Here is a 15,036-nt window from a genome sequence, read left to right on the forward strand (position 1 = left end):
TGAGCCACCACGCCCAGCATGTATTACTTTTCAAAGTACTTTTCAGAAGTATCTGGAGGCTGATGGCACTTCCTAAAATTGCAGAAGTCAAACGTGACTTATATTCATCTTTTGTTATAGGTCTATATTTTTTCTTTCTTAAAATGTGTAATTTTTTCTTGCACCCTCTGTATATGGCCTATGTCTGCCATCTCAGCTCTTTGGGAGACTGAGGTGGAAGAACTGCTTGAGACCAGGATTTCAAGACCAGCCTGGGCAACACAACAAGACCTCATCTCTACAAAAAAAAAATCAACCAGGTGTGGTGGCATTTGCCCGTTGTCCCAGCTACTTGGAAGACTGAGGCGGGAGAATCACTCTAGCCCATAGAACCAGAGTACCAAAAGTCTACAGAAATCATGGCTCATAAATAATCCTGTTCCAAGCCGGGTTTGGTGGCTCAGTCTGTAATCCCGCGCCTTTGGGAGGCTGAGGTGAGTGGATTGCCTGAGCCCGCGGGTTCGAGACCCGCCTGGGCTTCGAGACCTCATCTCTACAATAAATTAAAAAAAAAAAAATCAGCCGGGCGTGGTAGCGCATGCCTATAGTTCCAGCTACTTGGAAGACTGAGGCGGAAGGATCGCCGGAGCCCAGCAGGTCAAGGCTGCGGTGGCCGGGAGCGGCCACTGCACTCCAGTCTGGGTGACAGAGTGAGACTCCAACTCAAAAAAAAATAATAATAATAATAATCCTGTTCCAGAAGCCTCCCATATATACCAGGATGTTGGCTTACCCCAGCCACGTTCTGCATCACAGAACGTTTAAGGACTCCAACCCAGAATCAGGGGAGTAAGGACCAGAAGGGACCTAGGAGGTCCGCAGACTCCATCAAGCCCAAGGGGTCTAATACAGCCCAGCCTGGGGGTGGGGGGAGGCCAGGGATGAGCACTCGAAGCTTCCATGAAGTAATTCGTTTACTGAAGATGACATGGCAAAACAGAAGAGAGAAAAAGAAGAAACTGAGGCCTACAGTGGGTGACTGATTTTCAAAGCCACATAGCCGGCTGGTGCTGGAAATTAGACCAGAATTCACTGTGTGCGCTCCTATCTACAACCTTAACATTCTCCTAACTTAACTTACATTTCATTATTTGGCTTAGAGTTTCTTAAACTTTTGAGATGATAACGTATCCAATAATAGCACATGCATAATACCTATAACTATTTGCTTTAAAAAAATTTAGAGAAAATATTGAAACAATTTAAGCTCAGAATGAAACAATAGAAGTTGTTGCTTTACCTGCCATTGCGATTGTTCTCATGTGGCTTCTATAAAGATTTGAACTGTTTTTCCACCCTGTGATTTATTAAGAGTATCCCAGTATTCTATAAAACATAGTTTTAAAAATATGGCCAGGCCAGGCACAGTGGTTCACACCTGTAATCCCCAAACTTTGGGAGACCGAAAGGGAGGATCGCCTAAGCCCAAGATGTCCAGGCTGTGGTGAGCCATGATTGGGCCTCAGCACTCCAACCTGGGTGACAGAGTGAGACCCAGACTCAAAAAAACCAAATAAACAAAAAAAAGTTTAAAAAATAGTGGTTTGGTGAACACTAAACAAGTCAATAGTCATCTCATCCTTGACTACTACAGTCAATAAAGAATAGTACAATTTCAGAAGGTAAAAGAAAGTTCCACTGCCAAGTCAATACACTTAACAGCAATTTATTAACGAGTTTACTATATTTTTCTTTTCTTTTTTTTTTTTTGTGAGTTGGAGTCTCACTCTGTCACCCAGACTGGAGTGCAGTGGCCGCTCCTGGCCACCGCAGCCTCAACCTACTGGGCTCCAGCGATCCTTCCACTTCAGCCTTCCAAGTAGCTGGAACTACAGGTGTACGCTACCACACCCAGCTAATTTTTTGATTATTGTAGATGTGAGGGCTCGCCAAGTTACCCAGGTGTGTCTCAAACCCGCGGGCTCAGGCAATCCACTCACTTCAGCCTCCCAAAGGTGCGGGATTACAGTTTTCTTTTCTTTTTTAAGTTGGAGTCTCACTCTGTTGCCCAGGCTGGAGTTTAGTGGCAAGCTCACGGTCACCACAGCCTCGACCTACTGGGCTCAAGCGATCCTTCCACCTCAGCCTTCCAAGTAACTGGAACTACAGGCATGCGCCACCATGTCCAGCTAATTTTTTTGTTTGTTTATTGTAGAGATGAGGTCTCACCAAGTTGCCCAGGCCGGGTCTCCAGCCCATGGGTTAGGCATTTGGCATTCCTCTCACCCCAGCCTCCCAAAGTGCTGGAATTATAGGCGTGAGCCACCACGCCCAGTTATATTTTTCAACTAGGCTAACAACTCAATACTATCTAAAATGTTACACAATTTATTCATTTACATTTATTAGTCCTCTACTTTTTATAGAAGTAAATATTTTTTCTCCAAAAACATATAAGACAATCCCCACACCACTCCTCACCCACCACCATCACTACTTCAAATGCGACCACCTCACCACCCTCACTATGCTGAGAAACATAATTAATGAGATACATGCTGTAATCACAAGCTTTGAATGTTCACTCCCACATGTAGATTTAATACATATCCCTACACTACATGTTCTATCAGGAAAATAATAATTGTTAATAGTTAGGTTTTATTGAAAACCAAGCACAGGCCAGACATAGTGGCTCACACCTATAATCCCAGCAGTTTGAGAGGCCACGGTGGGAGAATTGCTTGAGCCCCGAAGTTCGAGACCAACCTGGGCAACACAGCGAGACCTCGTTTCAACACAAAATTTAAAATTAGCTGAGTGTTGGCCGGGCGTGGTGGCTCACGCCTATAATCTCGGCACTTTGGGAGGCCGAGGTGAGAGGATTACCTGAGCCCATGGGCTCGAGACTAGCCTGAGCAACTTGGTTAGACCTCATCTCGACAATAAATCAAAAAACTTAGCCGGGCATGGTAACACATGCCTGTAGTTCCAGTTACTTGAAAGGCTGAGGCTGAAGGATCACCTGAGCCCAGCAGGACAATGTTGCAGTGGCTGTGAGTGTGCCACTGCACTCCAGCCTAGGTGACAGAGTGAGACTCTGACTCAAAAGAAAAAAAATCAGCCGAGCATGGAGGTACATGCCTATCATCCCAGCTAATTGGGGAAATTGTCTGAGCCCAGGAGGTCGAGTCTGCAGTGAGCTGTGATTCTGCCACTGCACTCCAGCCTGGGCAGCAGAGTGAAACCCCCAACTCAGAAAGAAAAAAAAAAAAAAAACAGAAAGAAAGGGAAACCAAGCAGAGCAATTTATAGCTCAGTTCTCACATCAGCTGCCTATCAGTAGGTCCTAATATTATTTTCATTTTATAAATAAGGAAACTGGCACAAAGCAGATGCCCAACAAATGTTTGGAGAATGAATAAATAAAGGAGTAATTGTTTTGTTTTTTGAGTTGAAATCTCACTCTGTCGCCCAGGCTGGAGTGCACTGACACACTCACAGCTGCTGCAGTCTCAACCTGCTGGAATCAGGCAACCCTTCCACCTCAGCCTTCGAAGTAACTGAAACTACAGGTGCACACCACCACAACTGGCTAATTTTTTTATTTATTGTAGAGATGAGGGCTCATCAAGTTTCCCAGGCTGGTCTTGAACCCGTGGGTTCAGGCAATCCTCTCACGTTGGCCTCCCAAAGTGTTGGGATTACAGGCTTGAGCCATCACGCCTGGCCAATAAACAAGTAATTAAAATGGTAGGAGAGGAACTCCTGTGATTCATCGCACTTACAAATCAGCTCTGCAGTAGCCTGAGATAGTGGGAAAAACTCCAGGTTTGTCATCAAAAGTCCAGGTTTTACACATCTCTATCCTGCCAACTATATGCATTATTTTGGAATGTTTCTTCTGATGTTGAATGGGAATTATAATAATTTCTACCTCACAGGTGTAACAGTAAAATTAAATAAATGTCATGAGCCGGGCTCGGTGGCTCAGCCTGTAATCCCGCACCTTTGGGAGGCTGAGGTGAGTGGATTGCCTGAGCCTGCGGGTTCGAGACCCGCCTGGGCAGGCGAGACCTCATCTCTACAATAAATAAAAAAAAAAATTAGCCAGGTGTGGTAGCGCGCGCCTGTAATTCCGGCTACTTGGAAGGCTGAGTTGGAAGGATCGCCAGAGTCCAGCAGGTCGAGGCTGTGGTGGCCGGGAGCGGCCATTGCACTCCAGTCTGGGTGACAGAGTGAGACTCCAACTCAAAAATAAATAAATAAATAAATAAATGTCATGATGTGGTGCTGGAATACACACCTGTTTGTCAGGAATATTAAGCCTAAATTTAGGAATACTGTCTTATTTCCAAAATCTGGTTTTTACAAGTCTCGAATGACCATGTCTACCTGGATCTAGGTGTTACAGTTTAATTTACTCCTAGCTAACAATACAAGTAAAGTATACACTCACAGAGAAGTTTCTTTTATCAAACCAAGACTACTCCACAGAGCGAAGTCCACTTTTCACCTCTGATTGCCCCTGACCATACGTTTGTCCCCAGGGCATGACCAGGGCTGAGACCCCAGGGAGGCATCCTCTGTAGACTGCTACACTCCTCTGCCCTGACTCCCATCTTCCCATTGTTCCGTTCCAGAAGCCCAGGACACAAACGTGGTTCCCTCTGGTTTCCATGGTGACCTTGACGCGCCTTTGGAACATCGTTTTTCGGTGCCCTGGCCTATATACAAACTCCAGGACAAAATATATTTTCTTTTTTTTTTTTTTGGCTTGGAGTTGGAGTCTCACTCTGTTGCCCAGGTTGGAGTGCAATGGCATGCCCACAGCCATGGCAGCCTCAACCTGCCGGGTCCAGGCAATCCTCCCGCCTCAGTTTTCCAAGTAGCTGGAACAACAGGTATGTGCCACTGCGCCCAGCTACTTTTTCTTGATTTATTGTAGAGACAAGGTCTCACCAATTTGCCCAGGCTGGTCTCGAACCCCTAGACTCAGGCAATCCTCTCACCTCTGCCTCCCAAAGTGCTGGGATTACAGGCATGAGACACTGCGCTTGGCAAAAATAGTATATTCAAGGCCGGGTTTGGTGGCTCAGCCTGTAATCCCAGCACTTTGGGAGGCCGAGGTGAGAGGATTGTCTGATCCCAGGGGTTCAAGACCAGCCTGGGCAATTTGGCAAGACCTCATCTCTACAATAAAATTAAAAAATTAGCTGGGCATGGTGGCGCATGCCTGTAGTTGTAGCTACTTGGAAGGCTGAGGCGGAAGGATCGCCTGAGCCCAGCAGGTCGAGGCTGGTGCGGCCATGAACATGCCATGCCACTGCACTCCAGCCTGGGCGACAGAGTAAGACTCTAACTCAAAAGAAAAAATTTTTTTGTTAATTAGCCAGGCATGGTGGTGACACCTATAGTCCCAGCTACTCGGGAGGCTGAGGAGAGAGGATTGCCTGATCTCAGGATATGGAGGCTACAGTGACCCAGGATCCTGCCACTGCACTCCAGCCTAGATAACAGCGTGAGACTCAAAAAAAAAAAGTTTGTGAAATACAGATTCGGGACTTGGCTGAGAAAACTAGAACCAAACTGATAACCAGTCGGTGTCCTGGAAGGAAACTCCATTCCTGCTCTCCCACCCTCTTTGCCCACTTCTTAATACGGGGTCCCTAGGATCTACAATCCTGCTAAGCCCTGAGCCCAAGGAGAACTCTAGCTCCGAAGTGTGGTTATCCCATGAGCCTCAGTATCAGAGGCTTGCGTTAAAATCCCAGCTTAGCTGCTTTCCCACCAACTGGGTGACTCGGGCCAACCTGTATTATTTCTCCTAAACTTTTCTTTTCTCTTGTAAATCAAAGGGCTGTTACACAGGTGAAGGGAGCGAGCGCAGAGTAAGGCAGACACTACAGTGCCTGGGATACCGCAGTCAGTAAGTGGCAGCAGCTGTCATCGCTATACCACTGAGACTACTCCACACCTGGACTCGGAGTACATCTAGTATCAAGCATCCAAGGACATTTCCGGAAGCAGGTTGAGTAAGAGTGAGCTCACTACAAGCCTTTCCAAAGATTCTAAAATGCAAAGCCTCACTACTGACCTAAACTATTAACCAGTTGTACATTTTGAGACTTTTTTTTTTTTGGAGTCAGAGTCTCACTCTGTCACCCAGGTTGGAGTGCAGTGACAGGCTCACAGCCACGCAGCCTCGATCTGCTGGGCTCAGGTAATTCTTCTGCCTCAGCCTTCCAAGTAGCTGGAACCACAGGTGCATGCCACCACGCCCAGCTAATTTTTTTATTTGTTGTAGAGACGAGGTCTCGTCAAGTTGCCCAGGCTGGTCTTGAACCCCTGGGCTCAGGCAATTCTCTCGTCTCCGCCTCCCAAAGTCCAGGTGTGAGCCACCATGCCAGGCCCGACTTTTTTTTTTTTTTATTTTTAGGTCAGGGCCTCACTCTGTTGCCCAGGCTGGAGTGCAATGGTACAGCTTACTGCAGCCTTGACCTCCTAGGCTCAGGCGATCCTCCCACCTCAGTCTCCCAAGTTTCTTCTAGATATGAGAGCTCACTGTTTTGCCCAGGGTGGTCTCAAGCTTCTGGGCTCAAGCAATCCTCCTACCTCAGCCTCTCAAAGTGCTGAAATGGCAAGTATGAGACACTGCACCTAGCCTAATTTTTGAGATATTTAACCTCTCTGTGAGTTTTAAAGGACAAGAGACACGAAACAAACAAACAAAAGGTACACTACAACCACCTACCACTCCTGGAATTCAGAAAGGTCATTAAGGAAACAGTGTCTATAAGATGTAGTGAATTGTAAGAGAGAAAGATGATATATCAGTATTGATCACAAGCAGGAAAAAGGATGCTTATCCACAAAACCTCTTCATCTGTCAACCTCTCCTTTTAACAGTTAAAAAAAAAAGGTCAACCCTCTTGACATCTCACCCACTGGAAACTGTCATTGGCCCCATGTACCAAAGCATCTCCACTCACTGTCGGCTAAACCCGTATGAATTCCAGGTGAGTGACTCCTTCTAAAAATGCTTTGGGGAATGTTAAAGATGCCCATGCCAGCCGGGCTCAGTGGCTCAGCCTGTAATCCTGCGCCTTTGGGAGGCTGAGGTGAGTGGATTGCCTGAGCCCGCGGGTTCGAGACCTGCCTGGGCGGCGAGACCTCATCTCTACAATAAATAAAAAAAGCAGCTGGGCGTGGTAGTGCATGCCTGTAATTCCGGCTACTTAGAAGGCTGAGGCGGAAGGATCGCCGGAGCCCAGCGGGTCGAGGCTGGGCTCCAGTCTGGTTGCACTCCAGTCTGCACTCCAGTCTGGGTGACAGAGTGAGACTCCAACTCAAAAAAAAAAAAAAAAGATGCCCATGCCACACATCCCGCAAGGACTTAAACATGAAACTGCCAAACTAGCTGGGCACGGTGGTTCACGCCTGTAATCCCAGCACTTTGGGAGGCTGAGGTAAGAGGATTGCCTGGACAACTTGGCAAGACCTCATTTCTACAATAAATAAAAACATTAGCCGGACGTGGTGGTATGTGCCTGTAGTTCCAGCTCCTTGGGAGGCTGAAGTGGAAGGATCGCCTGAACCCAGCAGGTTGAGGCTGTGGTGGCTGTGAGCATGCCCCTGCACTCCAGCCTGGGTGACAGAGTGAAACTGACTCAAAAAAAAAAAGAGTGAAAGAGAGAGAGAAAGAAAAGAAGAAATGGCCAAGCCCATGGGGTCACACACACACACATGTCTATCGGAGCAAGTCCTTGCAGAACCGTGCCGGGACTACAACCGCTCTGGCTCCACACTAACCTGTGATCTGCGGGGCCCATACCTCCTCTTCTTCATAAGCAAACCCAGGGCTGTACGGACCCCACATATTCTGAGTTACCCTTTCATTCTTCTGGGCGGCACAAGCCTGTTGTACTCAGGTGAGAAGACAGAAGAGTCTGGCCCTATCACATGGGCAGGCATGGTGTTCCGTTACCTTCTATCAGTGAGATTATAGGGTTAGGGAACTTGATCAAATTACAGCCTAGGGGGGTTCAGACACCAATGCAAGCAAAGGTATGGATGGCAGAGGACTGCTCTCAGTCTGAGAAAGCGCAGTCTGGTCCTGTAACTTATATCAGAAACTGCCCGGAAGTTCTTAGTAAAGCAGAGGTATAAAACAGTGAGCTCTGAGGGCATCAGAGCCTGCCGGTTCGCTTCTGCTGTTTGCCGGACCGTGGCTTACTCCGTGGCCTCACAACCACAGCTGAATTAGGTATGACTAACAGACTAACTGGATGGTTCTGGTTAATTGGGTCAGATGAATGTGCCAGCTGCACAGTCGTGTGGGAGAACCAGTCATGGTATGAACTAGATGTTGGCATTTTGAAATATAAAATTTGCTAGTTTGGGCAACTTGGTGAGACCACATCTTTAACGCTTTAAAATTTTAAAAAATTAGCCAGGTGTGGTGGTTCACACCTATAATCCCAGAACTTTGGGAAGCAGAGGAGAGGGGATTACCAGAGCCCAGGAGTTCAAGACCAGCCTGGGCAACATGGGGAGCCCTTATCTCTACAATAAATCAAAAAGTCAGGTGGGCATGTTGGCACGTGCCTGTAGTTCCAGCTTGGAAGGCTGAGGCAGAAGGATTGCCTGAGCCTAGCAGGTCGAGGCTGCAGTGGCCATGAGCATGCCAGTGCACTCCAGCCTCGGTGGCAGAGTGAGACTCCGACTCAAAAACAAAAACAAAGGTCATGTACCATGTTTAAATATTGTTCAACGGCTGGGTAGGGTGGTTTACGCCTATAATCCCAGCACTTTGGGAGGCCGAGGTGAGGGGATTGCCTGAGCTCAAGGGTTCGAGACCAGCCTAGGCAACTTGGCGAGACCTTGTTCTACAATTAAAAAAAAAAAAAAAATTAGCAGGGCGTGGTGATGCACACCTTGTGGTTCCAGCTTCTTGGAAGGCTAAGGCAGAAGGATTACCTGAGCCCAGCAGGTCAAGGCTGTGGTATCCGTGAGTGTGCCACTGTGCTCCAGCCTGGGCGGCAGAGTGAGACTCCGACTCAAAAAAAAAAGAAAGAAATGTAAAATTTGGCTCTTTCTCTGCCACCGCTGACTCACCTGGAGACAGAGACACAGGTATATCCCAGATTCGATGTCACCTGTAATCCACCACCATGGTCGAGGAAGACATGACTGCTGGAGGTATACTGAACATGAACACTGCTTTACAAGAGGTGCTGAAGACTACCTTCATCCACGCTGGCTTAGTACGTGGAATTCACAAAGCTGCCAAAGCCTTAGACAAGCGCCAGGCCCATCTCTGTGTGCCTGCAGCCAACTGTGATGAGCCTATGTACATCAAGTTGGTGGAGGTCCTTTGTGCTGGACTGCATATCAGCCTAATTAAGGTCGATGACAGCAAGAAACTAGGGGGATGGGTAAGCCTGTGTAAGACTGACAAAGAGAGAAAACCCCAGAAAGTGGTTGACTGCAGTTGTGTAGTAGTTAAAGACTATGGCAAAGAATCTCAGGCCACGATTTCACTGGAGTACTTCAAATGCAAGAAATGAACAAATAAAACTTGGGCTCATGTTAAAAAAAAAAAAGGAAAATTTGGCTAGGCGCCATAACTCACACCTAGAATCTTAGCACTTTAGGAGACTAGGATGGAAGGATCACTTAAGCCCAGGAGTTTAAGACCAACCTTTTATAGCGACTTTGTCTCTATAAAAATTTTAAAAATTAGCCAAGTGTGGTGGCGTGCACCTATAGTCCCGGCTACTCAGGAGGCTGAGGTGAAGGATCACCTGAGTCCAGGAGCTCAAGGCTGTGGTGAGCCGTGATCATGCCACCACACTCCAGTCTGGGTGACAAAGTGAGACCCAACTCAAAAAATAATGTAAAATTCTCTTGAATTCTACAGTTATGTCAACCTGTCTTTCCCCTTGGGCCTAGCAGAAGCCTAGAACCAGTGAAGGATCACGAAAACAGTTTCTAATGAGCTTAGGAACAGCTGAAGGGACAGCCTGGCATCTGAGTTAGAGGTGTTAGACATACTATGGAGGTGATGGGTGAGGAGTCAGACTTCCTGGGTTCAAGTCCCTGCTCTGGCACGCACTGGCAATGAGATCTGGGGCAAGCTTCTTAACCCCACCACAGCAGTTTCTCCATCTCTAAAACAGAGCTAGTAACACCCAGCAGTTAAATGAGATAATCAATCTAAAGGGCTTGCTAGCCAGGCACGGTGGCCCATGTCTATCATCCTAGCACTTTGGGAGGCAGAGGCAAGAAGACTGTCTGAACCCAGGGGTTCGAGACCAACCTGGGCAACTTGGTGAGACCTCTATTCTATAATAAATCAAAAAATTAGTTGGGTGTGGTGGCACTTGCCTGTAGTTCCAGCTACTTGGAAGGCTGAGGTGGAAGGATAGCCTGAGCCCAGCAGGTCAAGGCTGCAGTGGTCGTGAGCGTGCCGCTGTACTCCAGCCTGTGTGATAGAGTGAGACTCCAACTCAAGAAATAAGTTTTTTAAAAAAGGCTTGCCGCCAGGCTTAGTGACTCAGCTTATAATCCCAGCACTTTGGGAGGCCGAGGTGAGTGGATTGTCTGAGCCCGTGGGTTCGAGACATGCCAGGGCAACTTGATGAGACCTCACCTCTACAATAAAAAAAAAAATAGCCGGCATGGTAGCGTGCGCCTGTAGTTCCAGCCAGCTACTTGGAAGGCTGAGGCGGAAGGATCACCGTAGCCCAGCAGGTCGAGGATTCAGTGGCCGGGAGCGGCCACTGCACTCCAGTCTGAGTGACAGAGTGAGACTCCAACTCAAATAAATAAATAAAATAAAAAAGGCTTGTCATAGTGCCTGGTATACAGTAAGTAGTCAAGTTGTGTCCCATAGGAATAATAATAATAGTCATCAGGCTAAAGGGAAGTTTTCCTGACAGCTGCCTTTTCAGGAACATTCAGGTAAACACTTAGACTGGCCAGGATTCTCAGTCTCCACACTGTTGACATCTTGGACTCCACAGCCCTTCATCATGGGGGTCACCCCTGTGCATTGCAGGATGCTCAGAGGCAGCCCTGACTTCTAGCCACTACATAGGAGCTTCCCAGAGATAACACCAAAGATATCTCCAGACACTACCAGCTCTCTTGTGGAATGGGGAAATCACCCCAGTTTAAGAGCCACTATGGGGATCAATCAATAGCTGCTTTAAGGATACATCATCTTTGTCCTGTCCCTCTTATCTAAGTATCCAGGGTCTGTGGGGTTAACCTGTGTGCTTGGTGCTTGGCACAACAATGGTCAATGAATGAATGAATGCATACACCTTTAGGCATTTTGTAAATTTTTATTTTAGAGTTGAAGGGTGCAGGTTGCCTGCTGGTGACGTCTGGGCTTCCAGCTGGTCCTCTCCCTGCTGGCATGGACCAGGTACCCATTAACTCTGACTCCAGATAGCACACCCCCACATTCACATTCCCCCAGGAAACATGGTGAACTGGGCAGAGCTGAGTGGAGCTTGTAGACCAAGTGGAGCTTGCAGGTCACTCTTTCCACGAAGCTCTAGGATGTGGAGCCAAGGCTGAACGTAGCTCAGCTCCAGGACACGGGCCAGGGCCCCCGCTGGAGGAGTGGATCCAAGTAGGTCAGAAGAAAGAGGACTTGCAGAGAATCCTGGGGAGAGGGGCGGAACCACTGGAGCCAAAGGACGGGGCAAGGAAGGGGCTCAGGGCAGAAGATGTCCCGAAAATCCCAGACAGGTGACGTGTTTGACTGGAGTCTCGCCTATTCCAGATCCCTTGTGATATGGTCAACAAAAGGCCCCAGACAGAACAAGCTTCCAATTCCATTACCCACTGTTTGAATTAGCCCTGCCAGCTTCGTGTCCATTACAGTTTAATCAATTCACTCTCTCTTCATCCAGGTCGAACAAAACTTTTCCTTAGAAATGACTAGTGGCCAAGCATGGTGGCTCACACCTGTTATCCCAGCACTTGAGAGGTCAAGGTGGGAGGATTGCTTGAGTCCAGGAGTTTGAGACCAGCCTGGGCAACATAGTGAGATTTCATCTCTATAAAAAATTTTTTTAAAAAGCTGGGCATGGTGGTGCATGACTATAGTCCCAGCTACAGGAGGCTGAGGTGAGAGGATGGCTTGAGCCTAGGAGGTCAAGGTTCAGTGGGCCACCATGGAAGAGGGAGAGTGACAGGGAGTGGGAAGGGGAGAGGAAGAGGGAAAGGGCAAAGGGGAGGGGGAGGGGGAAAGGGAGAGAGGGAAAGAAAGAAAGAAAAAGAGCCAGGCACAGCAGCTCACGCCTGTCATTCCAGCACTTTGGGAGGCTGAGGTGGGAGGATTGCTTGAGTCTAGGAGTTTGAGACCAGCCTGGGCAACACAGTGAGACCCTGTCTCTACAAAAAACCAAAAACGTTAGCTGGGCATGGTGGTGCATGCCTATAGTCAGCTTCTCAGGAGGTTGAGGTAGGAGAATTACTTGAGCCTAGGTCAAGGCTACAGTGAGTGGATTGCCTGAGCCCACAGGTTCGAGACCCGCCTGGGCAGCGAGACCTCACCTCTACAATAAATCAAAAAACCAGCTGGGCGTGGTAGCGCATGCCTGTAATTCCGACTACTCAGAAGGCTGAGGTGGAAGGATCGCCGGAGCCCAGCAGGTCGAGGCTGTGGGGGCCGGGAGCGGCCACTGCACTCCAGTCTGGGCGACAGAGTGAGACTCCAACTCAAAAAAAAAAAAGAAAAAGAAAAAGAAATAACACACAAATTGCGACATCCAGGAAACGGAATCATCAAGTGAACATCACTTCAACTGTTCTCATATGAACCAAAACAATGACGCAACCGTATGAGGTTGTTGCATGGTGTTTCCAAAGCATACAAGTGAGGTTTCTTAAGTCCCTAGTTGTTTGCCACTGAGATGCAAACTGGTAAACAAATGCACAGCACAGCGCTCCAAGTCCTGTCTTTTGCACCAGTTGCTGCCATCATACCCAGTGGGCAAGTTGACCATTCACTCAATTTTGATTCGAGGACAATGTATTCTCTTCCTGGTTTTGTATCCTTTATTATGCAGAGGTAGGTGGACAAAAGCTTTATAAACCCAGTGAGAAACTTCTGCCAGGGGTTGTGTTAGGGAAAGCCATGAACTCCCCCTGAGGACAGAGGGCTGGGGGGGCATTGGGGGATTAGATGTGGGGAGATTCACTAGTTGACCATCATGTCTCGCTTTTCACTTTCACTGGGAATCCTAGACCAGACTTGAAACTCAATCCTCACAGCCCATCTGTGTTCTGCTTTTATGCCTGGTCATGACTTTCTACTCCAGTTTTTATTTCTCTGGGCCTGATTTTTAATTCCTGATTTGTAGCTTACCATTTTATGGTCTGTGCAGATATGTCACGAAAAACTTTATGAAATGAGGAAAGGTATGAATAAAAATTAAATGAGACTGGGCCCAGTAGTTCATGCCTGTAATCCCAGCACTTTGGGAGGCCAAGGTGAAAGGATTGCTTGAGCCTGAGAGTTCAGGACCAGCTTGGGCAAAATAGTGAGACCTCATCTCTACAAAAAAAAAAAAAATCCAGGCCAGGCTCAGTGGCTCAGCCTGTAATCCCAGCACTTTGGGAGGCTGAGGCAAGTGAATTGCCTGAATCCACGGGTTCAAGACCCACCCGAGCAACTTGGCGAGACCTTGTCTCTACAATAAATCCAATAAAATCAGCCAGGCGTGGTAGCGTGTACCTGTGGTTCCGGCTACTTGGAAGACTGAAGTGGAAGGATCGCCAGAGCCCAGCAGGTCGAAGCTGTGGTTGACAGGAGCGTGCCACTGCACTCCAGTCGAGGCGACAGAGTGAGACTCCAACTCAAAAAATAAAAAATAAATTAGCCAGGCGTGGTAGCACACGCCTATAGTCCCAGTTACTTAGGAGGCTGAGGTAGAAGGACTGCTCGAGCCCAGGAGTTGGAGGTTGCAGTGAGCCATGATCATGCCATTGCATTCCAGCCTGGGTGACAGAGTAACACCCTGACTCAAAAAAAAAAATTAAGCCGGGTTCGGTGGCTCAGCCTGTAATCCCGCGCCTTTGGGAGGCTGAGGTGAATGGATTGTCTGAGCCTGCGGGTTCGAGACCCGCCTGGGCAGTGAGACCTCATCTCTACAATAAATAAAAAAATCAGCCGGGCGTGGTAGCGCGCGCCTGTAATTCCGGCTACTTGGAAGGCTGAGGCGGAAGGATCGCCGGAGCCCAGCATGTCAACACTTGGGTAGCCATGAGCATGCCACTGCACTCCAGCCTGGGTGACAGAGTGATACTCCAACTCAAAAAAATAAAAAATAAATTTAAAAAAATTAAATAAGACAATGGGGGGCACACCTCATCAACAAGGGTACCTGCATAATGAACATTTGTATACCTAACCCTGAATTGTACCTCACATCTTTAAAATTTTTTTTTTTATTTTTTAAATTTCTTTTATTTTTTTATTTTTTTTGAGTTGGAGTCTCACTCTGTCGCCCAGACTGGAGTGCAGTAGCTGCTCCCGGCCACCGCAGCCTCAACCCGCTGGGCTCTGGCGATCCTTCTGCCTCAGCCTTCCAAGTAGCTGGAACGACAGGCGCATGCTACCATGCCTGGTTAATTTTTTATTTATTGTAGAGATGAGGTCTCGCCAAGTTGCCCACGCGGGTCTCGAACCCGTGGGCTCAGGCAATCCGCTCACCTCGGCCTCCCAAGGCGTGGGATTATAGGCTGAGCCACCGAGCCCAGCCAAAACAAAAAATTTTTAAATAAAAAACAATAATCACAATTGTATATGATAATTATATAAATGATATTGTAATTATGTAAATGACAATAGTAATTAGTCAAATAGTACAATGAAAAAAGCATAAGCATTAGAAAGCTCACTATCAGTGAGGCTCGAGGCTCGGTGGCTCAGCCTGTAATCCCGTGCCTTGGGAGGCTGAGGTGAATGGATTGCCCGAGCCCATGGGTTCGAGACCTGCCTGGGCAACTTGGTGAGACCTCATCTCTACAATAAAT

At 47.8% G+C, this 15,036-nt stretch overlaps 1 pseudogene; it reads left to right on the forward strand.

Moving 5' to 3' along the window:
- Positions 1–9,152: 9,152 nt before the first annotated feature.
- On the forward strand, positions 9,153–9,548 carry LOC103267100 (annotated as a pseudogene).
- Positions 9,549–15,036: the final 5,488 nt, after the last annotated feature.

Source organism: Carlito syrichta, unplaced genomic scaffold (assembly GCF_000164805.1).
Source record: "Carlito syrichta isolate Samal-C Ts95f unplaced genomic scaffold, Tarsius_syrichta-2.0.1 Scaffold307934, whole genome shotgun sequence".
NCBI lineage: Eukaryota > Metazoa > Chordata > Mammalia > Primates > Tarsiidae > Carlito > Carlito syrichta.